Source organism: Theropithecus gelada, chromosome 5, assembly GCF_003255815.1.
Source record: "Theropithecus gelada isolate Dixy chromosome 5, Tgel_1.0, whole genome shotgun sequence".
Lineage (NCBI taxonomy): Eukaryota > Metazoa > Chordata > Mammalia > Primates > Cercopithecidae > Theropithecus > Theropithecus gelada.
Genome location: NC_037672.1, coordinates 177,994,345 through 178,010,863, shown reverse-complemented (window position 1 = coordinate 178,010,863; position 16,519 = coordinate 177,994,345). Strand labels below are relative to the sequence as shown.

Genomic DNA, 16,519 nt, shown 5'->3' with positions numbered 1-16,519 from the left:
TATAGAGACAGGGTCTAGCTCTGTCTCCCAAGCTGGAGTGCAGTGGCACGATCATAGCTCACTACAATCTCCTAGGCTCAAGTGAACCTCCCGCCTCAGCCTTCCAAGTAGCTAGCACTAAAGGTGGCCGTCACCACCACGCCTATATAATTCACCATCATCCTTCTTCATGTTTTATATATCACACAAAATCAAATCAGGTAAATTAACGAAAAGTCTTATGGGAGATGGTTTTTTAACATCTCAAAAGGCAGTGCTTATACAGCAAAAGATATGGACGTTAGACCAATTGAACTTGGGTTCAAAATGTGTCTCCACACTTTGGAGATCTTGAGCAAGGGAACATCAGTTTATTCAGTATTTCTTAAATTTTAAGAAATACTATGTGATTTCTTAATTATAAAATAAAAAGAAATAATACGTACATCTCATTCATTTAGCATTCAATGAATACTAATATCTAGAATGTGCCAAGACACAATTTTTGGTGCTAAGAGGACACAGTTTTGAACATGGCAAAACCCAGCCTCATGGAACTTATGATGTGGAGAAGAGGGACTGCATGTGTGTATGTATGTATCTATCTATCTATATACACGTATATATGCAGATATATACGTATGTTATGTATGTGTATATATACATGCAGTATATGTGTGTGTGCATGTATCTATATATGTATATATATCTGTATATATGTATATATAGATACATACATGCACACACATACAGATATATAGATACACACATGCACACACACACACATATACACTGCATGTATATATATACACACATAATTTGCATACTTATGTTAGAGATGAATGTAATGAAGAAGTCAGTGATAAGAGTAATGGTATGCACGGGTGTTACATACTATGTTTAAATTCTCTACAAATATTAATACTGTTGTGTTCTTTCTTTTATCCTTTCCTTTTCATTTCTCTCTTCCAAGGCTCATAATTGAGATCACATGCACACCCACAAGCTGGATGCTGACTGTGACTATTTCAGTGGGTTGCACTGTATTTTAAGAGTATTTTCCTTAGGCTAATTTTGTTCCTCTGTAAATATTTTGCCATTCTATTTATTGTTGCTCAAGCATATTGAGTTTAAAAGCATAATGTGGTTTTATATCCTCCTTTCCATGTTTACTGATATTTCTCCCTCAATATCTTAGTGTGTGTATGTGAAGGTGTGTAGTTTATGATTTTCATAAATTAGTTGAATTTTGCACAAGAGAATTAACTTTTAATTCCTAAATAATATTTCCTGTTCTATTAACGTCATTTTCTTTCTCTTAAGCAATGATGCTTATCTTTCACAATGGTCCTCTTAATTTTTTTTCCAAATTTTATCTTTGCTTTTTTAAAATTGTTATTGATGACATCAACCACAATTCTTTTTTTTTTTTTTTTTTTTTTGAGACGGAGTCTTGCTCTGTCACCCAGGCTGGAGTGCAGTGGCCGGATCTCAGCTCACTGCAAACTCCTCCTCTCGGGTTCACGCCATTCTCCTGCCTCAGCCTCCCGAGTAGCTGGGACTATAGGCACCCGCCACCACGCCTGGCTAGTTTTTTGTATTTTTTAGTAGAGACGGGGTTTCACCGTGTTAGCCAGGATGGTCTCGATCTCCTGACCTTGTGATCCGCCCGTCTCGGCCTCCCAAAGTGCTGGGATTACAGGCGTGAGCCACCGCGCCCGGCCTCACAATTCTTAATCACCTGAGTTTGCCAATGTTAGAAGCCAACATAGAGTTGATATAATCATAAGAAAAATCCAAACAACATTGTCACCCATTTTAAACTTCATTATTGTGAAGATTAAATTTTATATATATATATATGTATATATATATATAAAAAATTAGAACAGAGAGGGGCACATAATAGGTGTGCAATAAATCTTAATTGCCATCTTTTCTCTACTATCTGAGCTCTTGCAGTAGCTTTCCTACTTGGTTTTCCATCTTCTAACTATCACAGGTCACCTTTCTAAAATATGGATGTAGTCTTATTACTTCCTTTAATGTTTCTTTATCATTTTATCTTAGACCACAAAGTCTTTAGCTGGAGAGTCACTTCCAGGTGAAATTATTACCACCCTCACCACCCATTTCCTGTGTTCCTATCGTGATAATGCTGTACTACAAATTATCTATTCATTTTATTTCCCTCATTACATTGTGAGCTGCTCATAACAGGGAACAAAATTCATTCACTTAGTAGGTACTCAGTAAACATTTAGTAAATGAGGGGCCAGTTGATTGATTGGAATGAGTCAAATATGTGCCAACTTCTGGTTGCAGAGCAGACATGAATTAAAAAAAAAAAAAAAAAGTTTTGAATAACCTGTTTGGTCGAAAGTCTCTTTTTGCCCAAAATTACTTGTTTAAACAGCATATTTTCAGGAAATACTTTGGTAGTTTAAGATGTGTTTGCTCTAACATACTATCTTCCATATCTTCGTGCAGGAGTTTTTTTTTTTTTTTTCAGACAGAGTCTTGCTCTGTCACCCAGGCTGGAGTGGAGTATGTCAATCATGACTCACTGAAGCCTCCGCCTCCTGGGTTCAACTGAGTCTACTGCCTTAGCCTCCCAAGTAACTGGAATTACAGTTGCACACCACCACGCCTGGCCAATTTTTATATTTTTAGTAGAGACAGGGTTTCACCACGTTAGCCAGGCTGGTCTCAAACTCCTGACCTCAAGTGATCTGCCTGTCTCGGACTTCCAAAGTGCTGGGATTATAGGTGTGAGCCACCATACTCGGCAGCAGAAGTCATTTTTACAAGCGTTATCATCCTGCTTTCCTCACTTCTCCCTGTTTTCCTAACAGATACACGGCCTTCAAAAGCACATACAAAATCTTTCCCAAGTGCTGCTTTGCCACATTCTCATTTCATTTACACTTCCTTCCCCTATTAAGAGCAAAATCCTGACACCAGCATTTAAGTACCTTCCCAGCACGTGCTCTGTTTTCCTGAGATCGTGATCTGCTATGACCCTCAACTCCAGGCTTTCCTCACTAGTGACCGTCCACCCCACATACACCTTGCTTATGCCTTCCTCCAACATCTGGTGTGTGCTCTTCCTCATGCATTAATATGGCAGATATGAGTCTGAGCCACCCATATCTTCCTTCAAGTAAGGACTTGCTGTCTATCCGTGGTATGGTCAGCAGCAGTCTCAAAAACTTCAGGGACAGCCTTGGCTGCAGAAAGCCACCTAGACCAAGGTCAAGTCCTTTACACTCCTGGTGATCAACCCAGGAAGAGTCTAAAGATCCATTTTGGCCTAATGCAAGATGCTGTGATGGGACATGCAAGTTCCTGACATCCTGCTGGGTTGGCTGAGGCTTTGTCAGACTCACACCATGGTTTGACTCCTCCCACTGTCCAATCCTGCTTAAGTGTGCATTCCAAATAAACATCCTGAGTCCCAAATTCCATCTAAGCCTCTGTTTCCAGAGAACCCGACTGACAACAAATGGTCTTCTGTACCTTCTCTTCTGCCTGCGTCATCCATCAGTCCACAGCCAAATCACATTTTCCAGGTCTCACTTGACCAACATGGCCCGAGTATGACCTATTCTAGTCTACCCTTTACAAGCGCTTCCTACCTTCCAATTCATTTTGAAAAACTGTTTCTTTTATTGTTAGTAACCTTTATATCTCTCTCTGTGTGTGTGTGTCTGTCTGTCTGTCTTTCCCTTATCAATTGAAGCTGTTCTACTAACTTCTTAGAGTTGGAGTCAACTCATTCTTTTCCTTTCTATCCATAGCATGATAGGTACTTCTAAGGAAGAAGTACCTAACATTTACTGCATGGAAAGTAACATATTTTAGAAAACACATACGTTCATGATTTCTATTTGGTTCCCCCCACTTTTGTATCAGTCATTTCTAAGATAATTTGGTTAATCTTAATTTGAAAAAGAAAATAGAGCAACTTTCTCTCTATATTTTTTACTATATACAATTTGAGTGATGCACTTTTCTGGAACTTTGGTAAGGGAAAACATTTAGAGTTTAGAACTATTTTACATTCTTGTTTCAATATTTGCATATAATTTGAAGCATGATTTTTAAAATCCCAGAACCAGGGATAAAATGAAATGCCTATGAATGTGAAATCAGCAGTAAATAATGTACTAAAATGAAGTCTAAACAAAACACCAGCAAACACATCAATATCTCCAAATTATATTTAACAGAATCGATTCTGTTTGGTTGTGATGCGGCAAGTCAAATTCAGGACTATACATACTCAAAGTATATGTTAATTTACTAGATAAAGATATTTCAGGTGGCTGTTATTATGAATAAGAAAGGCACACTTAACTCCCAAGTAATAAATCTCACCCTCAAAGAGATGAGATGGCTCACTTATTGCTTCTCACAGAAACCAGCAACTTTTTTCTTTGCTGTTTCTACGAAAACATGGAAGATCAAGGGGAATCTTTATTTAGATGTTTGATTCTCACTCAATTCCTTTAAAGCTTTCAGTTAAATCTAGAAATTGTGATGTAGGTTGGTATACATTGAAACCTTAAAAAATGTTTGCAAGAATCCTGGCATCTACATATATACATGAAATTAAATTAAAAACCTCTTGAAAATAATATAAATGTGTGTACTCAGAAGTGAAAATCTACTTCAACTCCCTGCACGTCCTTCTGCTGAGTAGAACACTACTGTGCTCCAACTGTGAGAAGTTTCTTTCACTCTTTTTAGAGTTGAAATGCATGCACACGGCCGGGCGCGGTGGCTCAAGCCTGTAATCCCAGCACTTTGGGAGGCCGAGACGGGCGGATCACGAGGTCAGGAGATCGAGACCATCCTGGCTAACACGGTGAAACCCCGTCTCTACTAAAAAATACAAAAAACTAGCCGGGCGAAGTGGCGGGCGCCTGTGGTCCCAGCTACTCGGGAGGCTGAGGCAGGAGAATGGCGTGAACCCGGGAGGCGGAGCTTGCAGTGAGCTGAGACCCGGCCACCGCACTCCAGCCTGGGCGACAGAGCCAGACTCAGTCTCAAAAAAAAAAAAAAAATGCATGCACACACACATGCTTTTTGTCCTTGAAACTCTGTCTCTGATTGCATGTTGTGGAGGAAATAGGAAGTTTTTGGCATTTTTAAAACTGTTGCCTTTTTTCTTCCTTGCTATTTAGAATAGTGTGATATTTGCATTAAACCTTTCTCCTTTTAAGATTAGAAAACTAATATATAATTTTAATCCTTTGGATACCACTTTCTTGCATGGAAAAATAAGTTTTTGTCTGAGATATATAGTTTGCAGATAACCTGTGTGTTCATTTCTTTCTATAAAATACTCTTCAAGGCAAGATAAGCTTAAAAATGTGCTTAATGGGATAACTGATCAGCTGTTGGTCGTTTTATGGCAGAACTGCATTCGTATTGGTAATCACTTATTCACACACAAAATTAAAGCTTAAACTAGAATCTGAAAGCTGTGATGAAAAGCCCACCTCAGACAATCTTTTGAGCATATAGAAGAAAAATTTATTTGTTCTCCATTGACACTTTGTCTTTGGAAAAGGAGGAAGGGTCCAGAAACAAGCTAAAAGAATAAATATATTTGATATAGTATTCTATGTAAGAGACTCTCAAAAGATAGATATTTTTGTTATCGTCACAAACAGTATCCCATGTTTTCTAAAATACTTTAGCTGAATGTTGTAGTCCAGAGGAAGGGGAATTTCCCCTGAGATAAGAGCAAACACACTCTTTGAAAGTAATCCCAGGTAGGAGGATTAGAAAGATAACTCGAAGCTTCATTTCTTTTATCTTATCACATCTTTGCTCCCTCGCAGGAGTATAAGTGATAAGTTCTGTTTAAAATAACGCCACACTGGAGCTGCACAAACTAAAGCAAAATTTCTGCCCAACTTGTTTTGGGCAACAGGGAAAGAGAGACTGTCCCTCACTCACTCTTGGAAAGTTTGTTATATAGGAGACTGACATGCCCTGGTTTTTTTTTTTTTTTTTTTTTTTTTTCTTTTTTTTTGACTATGTGCTTGAACCCGGAAAGAGTGGGGCACAGTCAACTTGAAGTGGGTGATTTGAATGCTTTAGCAGAGCAAAGGTGTGTTTTGTTGCAAATCACAGCAGGAAAGGTACAATAATTCCACAATAGCGAGGATTTTTCAGTATGTAAGACTTAGCATTAAGGTAGGAGAGCGTGGTTAAAAGATACATCTCATCCTTCATGCTCAATATTCTCTTCTTTAGAAAGAGCAGCAACTGGATGGCACAGAATGAGTTCTGAGGTTTACATCAGAAGACGGCCCTGAACCAGAGCCAAGGCTGGCCTGGGAGCTGGGGGAGATTCTGAGCCTCACACTTTTATTTGTGAAGTGGGATGCTGACTCTATTGTTGGTTTTGTTTTGAGGTTTGTTGCTCAAATCAAGCAATACACATGAGGGAATTTACTGACGTTGTTTTAAAAAACAAAGTTAATGTATGATGATGCAGTGGAGTGATTCATGAATGGTATTATAAATATTTTAAAAACGCAAAAGGAATTAAAAGAGTATACTTGGATGTTAATGAAAATAAAATTTCACTGAGAACAAGAATGTTCGTAAGCATCAGTTGATATTAAAAGTTTATTGCTTTTGCCGGGCGCGGTGGCTCACGTCTGTAATCCCAGCACTTTGGGAGGCCGAGGCGGGCGGATCACAAGGTCAGGAGATCGAGACCACGGTGAAACCCCGTCTCTACTAAAAATACAAAAAATTAGCCGGGCGCGGTTGTGGGCGCCTGTAGTCCCAGCTACTCGGGAGGCTGAGGCAGGAGAATGGCGTGAACCCGGGAGGCAGAGCTTGCAGTGAGCCGAGATCGCGCCACTGCACTCCAGCAGCCTGGGCGACAGAGCGAGACTCCGTCTCAAAAAAAAAAAAAAAAAAAGTTTATTGCTTTTAAAGGAGTCTGAAACGTTCTTTTGTCAAGGTTAATGCATTAAAATGGGGTACAGCATAACATTAATCTAGACAACACAAATTTTAATATGTGTGATTTTATAAGCTCTTGGTTGAAATAAATGTTTTTATCTACATGGGAAAACTGAATAGATTACAAGAATTGTTTAAAAGAAAGAGAAATTTCAGATGTCAAATATGTGGGAAACTTAATGTCATTTTATTAACTAGAGATAGAAAATGAGGTACATTAGTCTTAGACACTATTTACAGCAGTTAATTGCTAAGTCACCAAAACAATCTATTCTGCAATGACCTTACTTTTAAAGTAGTTCCATGGCATGAACTCAAGGACATTACTGCAGCAAGGTTCTTAACAAATCAGTCATATTCATTGCATTTAATAATCTATTAGGCGCCTTCACTAGAGCGAACAACCAGCATTTCTTTTAAATTCTTCCATAATTCAGATTTTATCAATGTGGACTAACCCTGTGGTCAATTAAATCTGAAGTAGTGCAGTTTTTATGTTTTCTGAATATACTGGGCCTGAAAGCAAATATTATTTTATGATATGTTAATAACACAAGGAATTTTACTAGTAATATTTAGTGGAGCATAAAGGTACCTAAGGCTTTATCTATTTGCACAGTAGCAGAACGGATCTGAGAATGATTCCAACCATAACTCTTAGTCAAACACATTAGCACAGTCCATTTACACAGAATGCTCAGTATAGACCTAAGAATATTCTTTAAAGTTACCGTTGGAATATTTCTCCAAAATGTCCTTATAAATGTGTATATACATGCCAAGCCTGAACTATGAATTACAAATCATAATATGTGGCTCTAATTTATTATCATCTGAAAAAAAAATCTAATTTGTAACAGAACCAAAGTTTTGTTTCAATCCAAACTCCTGAGGACCAATTCAAAAGAATGGGAAGCTCATTGTTTCCCTGAAATTATTGACCATCCATTTGAAAACATCAAAATATTCTGAAAAATGTCTGTAGGAGTCTCAACATCTTATTTAGTTGAGAATCTTGGTAGACAAACATAAGTGCCAAAATGCTCCAGTTAGAATGCAGGGCATAAATAGAATTACTCTTAATGATGCAAAGTACAAATAAATCCCTACAAAATAAAAAGAAATTTATTCCTTTTATTTGTAGCTTATGGATACCTCAAAGCTATTTTACTTTGCTTCCTAGTTTCTTTTTCCTTCTGTAACTTCATACATTCCGAATATAAAATGGTTTTCTATTATCTGTGTGATTCTTTCATTAAGATCAAGATCTCTCTTTCATTTGTTGTTCAAAACTTGCATGCTGCTATCCATAGTGAAGCAATTGATAAATGTAGCTTTTACATAAGATTATTATAGTATCAAAAATGTAAATCAATTTTTGCTCTAAATTATTATAAATATACCCACTTAGTCTCTGGCAATCTTCTGCCCTCATGTTTACAGAGACCAGGATATAAAGACTTTTAAGAGGTTTGATGAATTTATGAAATTTAAGTGACTTTAATTTAATCTATTTTAATTTAAATGTCATCATGGACATAGCCATTTGGTTTATTTCTGGCAGTGAGTTCAAAATGAAAAAGCTTTGAGAAAATAATATTTAAAGGAGAAGTATCATGCTCCATGAATTTAAAGATCAAACTGTATTGCACCCAATGTTGTTTTAGATATTAAGTATATAATGTGGGATTATACCACATATTGCATTATTCAAATCTTAAGGAAAAAAAAGGTTGCTATCTAAAATGTGAATATAACATAAGTACGTTTTTCTTGGAGGAGAGGATAAACTTGTAAGATCAGCATTACATTGAATCTAAAAAAATAGAAAAACTTACGTAGAGATTATTTGAATCTTATTTTAAGCATGTCTTTCCATGCTTATAACAAGCATCTTTTTCATTATATAGTTTCATTATTTAAAAAAAAAAAAAAAACCTAAGTCCCTGGCAATCGCCTTCTGTTTAAAGAAAATCCCCTGGGAGGTGTGGACAGAACTTAAAAATCAGAGTCAATTTCTTCTTAATTCAGAGGTAGAGAGAGGATAGGGCATAGTGAGCCACAGGCTTCAAAAGAAACCAAAGCATGAAAGAAAGTCACCTTGTTAGCTGACAGAGAAGTGTGCTTGCCTTGGGGATGGAAGCTTTCTTGAATATTCCTGTTTTAAATGGACAGTATAAACCACACCATCATTACCTATAGGCAGGTCCTCGATGAATCTATCCAAGATATGTCAGACAAACGACAGGACTGCTGGACTTGCTTATTCTTTGGTCACAAAAACCAGATAAGTTTTTGCTGATTTGAATATTATGATGGAAACTGGCCTTAAAGGGGTCAGGAAACAAACAGAGGACCTTAAGTGACAAATACACTCCTGCTTGCTTTTCTAGCTTCTCTGTATGCTCCCATGTTACAACGGAAATCAAAACCTGTTCACTGATTTTTCTTTTAAAAGTACATGAGGAAGAAATGTGGATATTTGTCTTCAAGGCTCAATTAAACATTCAGTTTCCTACAAACTAAAACCATCTCACATATCAACCTCACCTTTAAACAATTAAACAATGTTAATTGTTAATATACTGTACTTGTTTGAGAATTGTGTAGTGTATTTTGTGAGTTATATATAACCTTCTTGCTTTTTGAAAATTTCCATAATCCTGGACTAAATAGTCATCATGTTCTAAGAAAGGAAACTTTTGAGTTGCATATTACTTGCCCTTCAAGTAGCACCTTTAATTACATGATTTACCAAGTAATACCAACATTTTTCTACGTGGTTCATATATGCTCTGGTCTATGTCGATCAAGGTTACTCAAGGGCCTCATCTTTTTTCTCCTGTACTCTTACCATTATTTTCTTATCTGATTTTCCTTACTTTTCCCCATTGCCCTCCTTCCCTACCAGTTTCTACCAAACTTTACCTTACCACGTGGTTTCAGCATCTTGAAGATTGTTTGCTCAAGACATGGTTATTCCTCCAAATAACTTACAAGGAGACACAGGCACAGAGGCACAGAGACACAGAGAGACAGACAGAGAGAGACCAAAAAGAACATCCTAATTTAAGTCCTGCTACAACAGAGTCAAGCATGGCGGTGAGGAAGAGCCTACATGGCAGGTGAGGGCAGAGGCAATTAACTTTGTTTTGCTTTGAAAATTTGTGAGAAGTAACAGCTAAATGATGATTTGAATAACAGGGTAGATTTAGCAAGATATTCCCTCCTTTGGCAATATGTAGTGATGTGGAAGAAAGCTTGTCTAGACCCTGGAAGGCTCAGATGAGAGAGAATATATCTGTTCGTGGATTTCCAAGAGTTTCATGTGGCCACACCTAAGAGAGTGCAAGGGAGAATGGATCAGGGCTGGCCAGGCTGGAGTGAAAGCAAGGGAGCAGATGATGACACCCCATTCTGAAATGGTGGAAAAGGGTAAGAGAAAATTAGATGAATTCAAGGGAGATAAATTGTCTCGGCATGACTTTTTGAATATGTAGTGTTAGGTGGGTGAAGGTGCTTCCCAGGGCTCTGCCCAGGGCACTTATGGGAATGAATAGTAAGTAGCACCTTTCCCTGATTCAGATAAGCCAGAGGGAAGAAAAGGATGGGGGTGGGGTGGGGAAGATGCTTGTTCAAACTCAAACAATATCTCTTTATCACTTCTGAGTTTGCCTGTCTTTTCCTTAAAATTCTTTCAGGCAGAGAGCTTCCCATTATCCTGCCAAAATACCCATGTTCTTCAAGTTGCTTGCTACTTCTGCTATTGTTAGACATATATTCTTAGTCTCTCTCCTGTGAAGAAATAAGCAAGAGAGACCCAGTTCCTTAGAGAAAGTAACTTTCAACTTGAAACCTGGAAACTCTTATCATTTTAGTTTGATTTCATCTTCAAGCCTTCACTTCATTTAAAGATGGAATCCAGTGAAAAGTGGGGAGAGGTCGTAAGCTGCATTCTTAGCAAGTTCTGCTCACAATGGTTTTCACATCTCAGCCTGAAAGTTGGAAACTATAGACCAGAGCTGTGGGCAGGACATGCATAATAGGTACTGGACAAGTATTTCAAAATTAGCCAGGCTTGGTGGCGGCACACACCTGTAGTCCCAGCCTCCTACTTAGGAGGTTGAGGTGGAAGGATCACTTGAGGCCAGGAGTTCAAGACCAGCTTGGGCAACATAGCATACCCAGTGTCTACCAAATAAAAAAAAAATTAGCCAGTCATGGTGGCACACACCTGTAGTCCCGCTACTCAGGAGGCTGAGGCAGGAAGATCACTGGAACCTAGGAGGTGGAGGCTGCAGTGAGCTATGATCACTTCACTGCACTCCAGTCTGGGTAACAAAGTGAGAAAAATAATACATGTTAAATATTTTAAAATTATTAAAATATTAAATATGTGTCCAGCGACTATTACAAATGTTAAATATTTGCCCAAAATACTTAATATATGATTAATGTATATATTTATTATTAAAATAATGATTAAAATACATACATAAATTTATTTTAAAATAACAAATATTAAAAATAGGTGTTGGACAAATATTTCTTTAGTCAATGAAAGAATAAATAATCTACTGTTGGTTGAATACTGTTTAAATCAAATTACATAGTACTGAAGAAAAAGAGACATAGATGTTTATCCAATTAAAATAAATTCTTGTTCTCAAAAATTTAATCTATACAATTTACACCTTGCATATTTTGCCAAAAAAAAGTCCTATCTCGTAGCTAGTACTCAAAGGGTCATTGAAATAGGATAACTACAGAGATTGCCGCTATATACTAGAAGCTCCCCTGTAAGTTCTTTAATCTTTACTAGCTTTTTTGCCCAAAGAATTTGTGAGCTTTTGTCGACACAGGTTAAAACAAAGAGCTGTCCTAGCGGTTGATAGTTCTTTGATATATGATTGTGCTTTTTTGTAGAAAGAACTCAGACATCTTTGTCAGAATCATGTATTAACATATGTGCTATTATCTAAATGTTTGATATAAATTGGATTTTATGTTTCCCACATTAAAACATTAAAGAAAGAGAAACTCCTGCAGTCAAAATTTAATATTATATGTCATTAATTTTTTAATCCTCTAATTCAGTCTGTTAATATGACAAAAGCCAACAGGAGAGTTCTCTGATATTTTTGTGACTTTTTGGTGAAAGTATTTTGTCATTTTCAATCATATGATTGATATAGCAACAATCTAACTAGACAAAAATTCCAAAACTTACAATTGCTGACTCAGTTTTGTTCTTTACTTCAAACCAATATAATCACTGGATGGAAAAATTCAATTAGGAAAAATGCAAAAAAGATAGAAAATAAACATGACAACAAATTATTAGTATTATGCAATGCAACTTTTACTTTGAAAAACAAATATTACATTGAAAATGCTCAAATATTTGAGATTTTGCTAAGACAGTTATAAAATATTCTGATATGAATACAAATATATGGAAGGTATTATTTTAAATTATTTCTGCTAATTATTTTAAATTATTTCTGCTAATTTCATTATATCAGCAACAGATTATTAATTTTTCAAATTAAAGCTAATTTAAAGCTTTTTGAAGAGTAGTATGAGACAATACTACTTAGTACTCAGCACAGACGCTGAAACAAGTTAAAAAAAATGCAAGCTAATGATTCTATTATCAACATTTTACAGAATATTCTACACTTTGCATTAAATTAATATTCATATAGGTAATGTTAAGGCTTATATTTTCAAGTATTATTTTTCCACGTAGTGCTTTTATATACAACTGCTTTTTCCCCAGACTAAAAAACAAAAAAAGTATCTTCTCATAACTTAAAGAAGTAAACTTTCATCTTTTTCATGAAGCCGTTTCAAACTGACCAGAGGAAAGCTATTAGGGTCTCAATTTTGTGTGTGTGTGCGTGTGTGTGCGTGTGTGTGCGTGTGTGTGTGTGTGTGTGTGTTCTTAAGAATTACAGCCCTAGTAATTCATCTGCTTGTATCTGTACATACTTTCTCGTTCTATAAAACACTGACATCTAAATTTACCATCCTTTTATATTTTAGTCTAACATTGCTCTATAAGGTGTATATATATTGTGAGATTCTACTGGTCTTCCTGTTTTAAATAACACCTTCCTAACAGGTAAGGATGCCTCCCCCAGTAAAGCCTAGCACAATGCATAATGTCCTAGGAAACCAAATACCCATTCTCCCTGTCCCATTTTAATGATATGGCCACAAACAAAAAAAAAGGATATCCCTATGCATTCTATATTCATTTTGTTTATTCTTACTTTCCCAGTGTGATAGATTGTGAACCTCCTTACTTAAAGATAAGAGATATGGGATCTCTGAAATGAAACATCAGTGGATCAATTAAGGCTATTTAGCTTAATGGTGAAAAAAGTAGTAAAAGAGCTCAGGGACATTTAAGGGGCAGTTTCATGGCTTAGATTCTACTTAGATTGCCTCGTTTCAATCGTCCTGGCTAGCACTAACAATTATGTGACAAGGATTTTCTTAACTTCATCACGCATTGTAATAAGAACTTACAACTTTTGCAGGTTTTAGATACTTTATAATAATGTGTCTTGCCTATATTAGGTATTCAATATTTGTTGAATTGCATTAAATATTGCACACAGACAACATCTATTGATGGCTTCATTCAAGTTCCTAAATTCTAAAGTGAGTATTCGTCATTAACAATTTTGCTGGATGTATTTTTTGAAGATACATAAAATTATACTTTTTAAAGATTACACATATAAATGAAAACTATTCTTTCATATTTGAGATACTTATTTTATACTTTTTATAATCCCTAAAATAGCCTGTTTGACAAAATAATTTTGTGGTTTTAGCCAGTTGAGGATCTAAAATTGGGATTAGAACGTATGATATAAAATTATAATTGAGTAGAATATTAAGATAAGCCTATTTGGGTATAAATTTTTTAAGTTAAGCAAAGACAATCAAACTTACAGATAAATGAATTATGTATCAAACAGTTTCACTCTCTGACCTTACCAAACTGAATGAAAAAGTAAACTGTCTCCTTTTCACTAGTTAAAATAAGCAAGATTATACTTTTAAAATGTATTAAAGCCTAAGAGTTTTTGATATATTGGAAAAAATTAAATGCTTAAAGTGTTCAAATGGCTTGAAGTGATGAATTTAATTTGAAATTATAAAAAATGCAAGTATATTCTTGATGCATAGCAATAAATACTCAATAGTTCTCTCAAGGAATACACACTTTGGGTTTCTTTTTCTAAGAAAATTTAGGTAGGGACCATACATTTCTCGTAAGTTAAAAATCAACCAATTCATGATAAATTAAATCATCTTTCCTAGAAATGATATACCAATAATGTGGAAATATAAATGCTTTATCAAGTTAAGGTATGCAATTTGAATGTAGTTCAGACTTAAAATAATAGTGTATATTTTACATATCATTACAGATATCAGGATAAATGCACAAAAGCCAGCCATACTACAACAAAATAAATTGGGGAAGAGCAGGATCCTTTGATGAAATTAAAATGATTTATAAAAATGTGAAGTTGGCCGGGTACGGTGGCTCATGCCTGTAATCCTAGCACTTTGGGAGGCTGAGGCGGGCAGATCATGAGGTCAGGAGACAGAGACCATCCTGGCCAACATGGTGAAACCCCATCTATACTAAAAATACAAAAATTAGCCAGGCGTGGTAGCGGGCACCTGTAGTCCCAGCTACTCGGGAGGCTGAGGCAGGAGAATTGCTTGAACCTGGGAGGCGGAGGTTGCAGTGAGCCGAGATTATGCCACTGCACTCCAGCCTGGTGACAGAAAGAGACTCCATCTCAAACAACGACAACAACAACAACAACAACAACAAAGTTCGTTTATATTTCACAATCCCCTTATATTACAACATAACTGTTTGGCTGGTTTTCTCACATGTAAAGCTAGTCTGATATTTTAGTAACTATGTTATATGTATTATTCGATTTAACTTCTTGTTCAAATGGATAGGTAGCTCCCCACCCTTCAGCAATGTGAGAGACAGAGGATCAAAGTGAGAGAAAAGGATATGAAGTGTATACCCAGATTCACTCTCAACTCCATCTAAGAAAGAATGTTAACGTGACAGAAAATAGGAAAAAAGTATATTTAGATCAAATGCTGTATTGGCCAAGTTCAGTTTAGTCACTGTTTGTATGAATCAGTTTATGGTTTGCAGGAGGAGGTCTCAGATATTCAGAGATCTTTCTGGCACATGCCTCAGCTTTGGAGGTTTGGCTGGTGTATCTGTGCTGTGCTAATATGTCCTGTAAAACTTCTCACGTCATCTCCTAATTAGTTACAGAGGCATCGTTCTTTCACTTCTCTACCTGACTAGAATACCTTCAAGAACTAATCTTTGGATCTAGCCCATATTGGTTGTTGGGCAAATATTTGCTGGATTAATTGTAGTTATACTCTCAACGTGGGCTTCTTTATGAACTTTGATAAGTGTTAAGGCACATTTATTTCATAGAAGTATGCATGCACACACAAACACAAATATATATGTCAACCTAAGTGATGGTAAGATTGTAATAGAAAAAACTCCTTTCTGTCTTTCATTCTGCATCTCCTTTATTCTAAACTTTAAAAAAAAATTTTTTTCCTATAGACCTGGCTGCTTCACAGAGTGGTTTACGTTCAAATGTGAAAGCAATGTTTTGAAAAATCAATTACTCTAACATAAAAGATTACTATATATTTCCTATAATCATCCAGCACATTGTTACCTTTTTTATTTTTTGTTTATACTTTAAGCTGTTCCTTTAGATTCAGGAGGCATATGTGCAGGTTTATTACCTGGGTATATTGTGTGATGCTGAGGTTTTGGATGCAACTGACCTCATCACTCAGGTACTGAACATAGTATCCAATAGTTAGTTTTTCAACTCTTTTCCCCTTCCTTCTCACCTTGCTCTAATAGTTCCCAAAGTCCATTGCTGTCACCTTTATGTCAATGAGTAACCATTGTTTAGCTCCCACTTATAAGTGACATCATGCAACATTTGGTTTTATGTTTCTGCATTAATTCATTTAAAATAATGGCCTGTAGCTGCATTCATGTTGTTGCAAATAAAGTGATTTTGTTCTTTTTTTTTTATGGCTGTGTATATTCCATGGTATATATGTGTCACATTTTCTTTATCCAATCCACCATTGTTAGGCAACTAAGTTAATTCCATGTCTTTGTCATTGTGAATAGCGCTACAATGAACATACGAGTGCATGTGTTTTTTTGGAAGAGTGATTTATTTTCTTTTGGATATATACCCAGTAATGGTATTACTGAGTCAAATGGTAGTTCTATTTTATTTGAGAAATCTTCAAACTGCTTTCCACAGAGGCTGAATTAGTTTGCATTCCTTTCAATGTTGTGTGTTTCCTTTTCTCTACTGCCTCACCAGTATCTACTGTTTTTTGACTTTTTCAAAGCCATTCTGACTGGTGTGAGAAGGTATCTCATTGTGGTTTTGTTTTGCATTTCTCTAATGATTAGTGATGTGCAACATTT

At 36.1% G+C, this 16,519-nt stretch overlaps 1 long non-coding RNA gene across 1 annotated transcript in view; it reads left to right on the top strand.

The window, feature by feature from the left end:
* LOC112625374 overlaps window positions 1-6,638 on the top strand; it is a 94,849-nt gene extending 88,211 nt beyond the window's left edge. Inside the window, exon 3 of the long non-coding RNA XR_003119574.1 lies at window positions 6,250-6,638. This is a non-coding gene — a long non-coding RNA (uncharacterized LOC112625374). The remainder of the gene's footprint in view (window positions 1-6,249) is intronic.
* The last annotated feature ends 9,881 nt before the right edge of the window (window positions 6,639-16,519 follow it).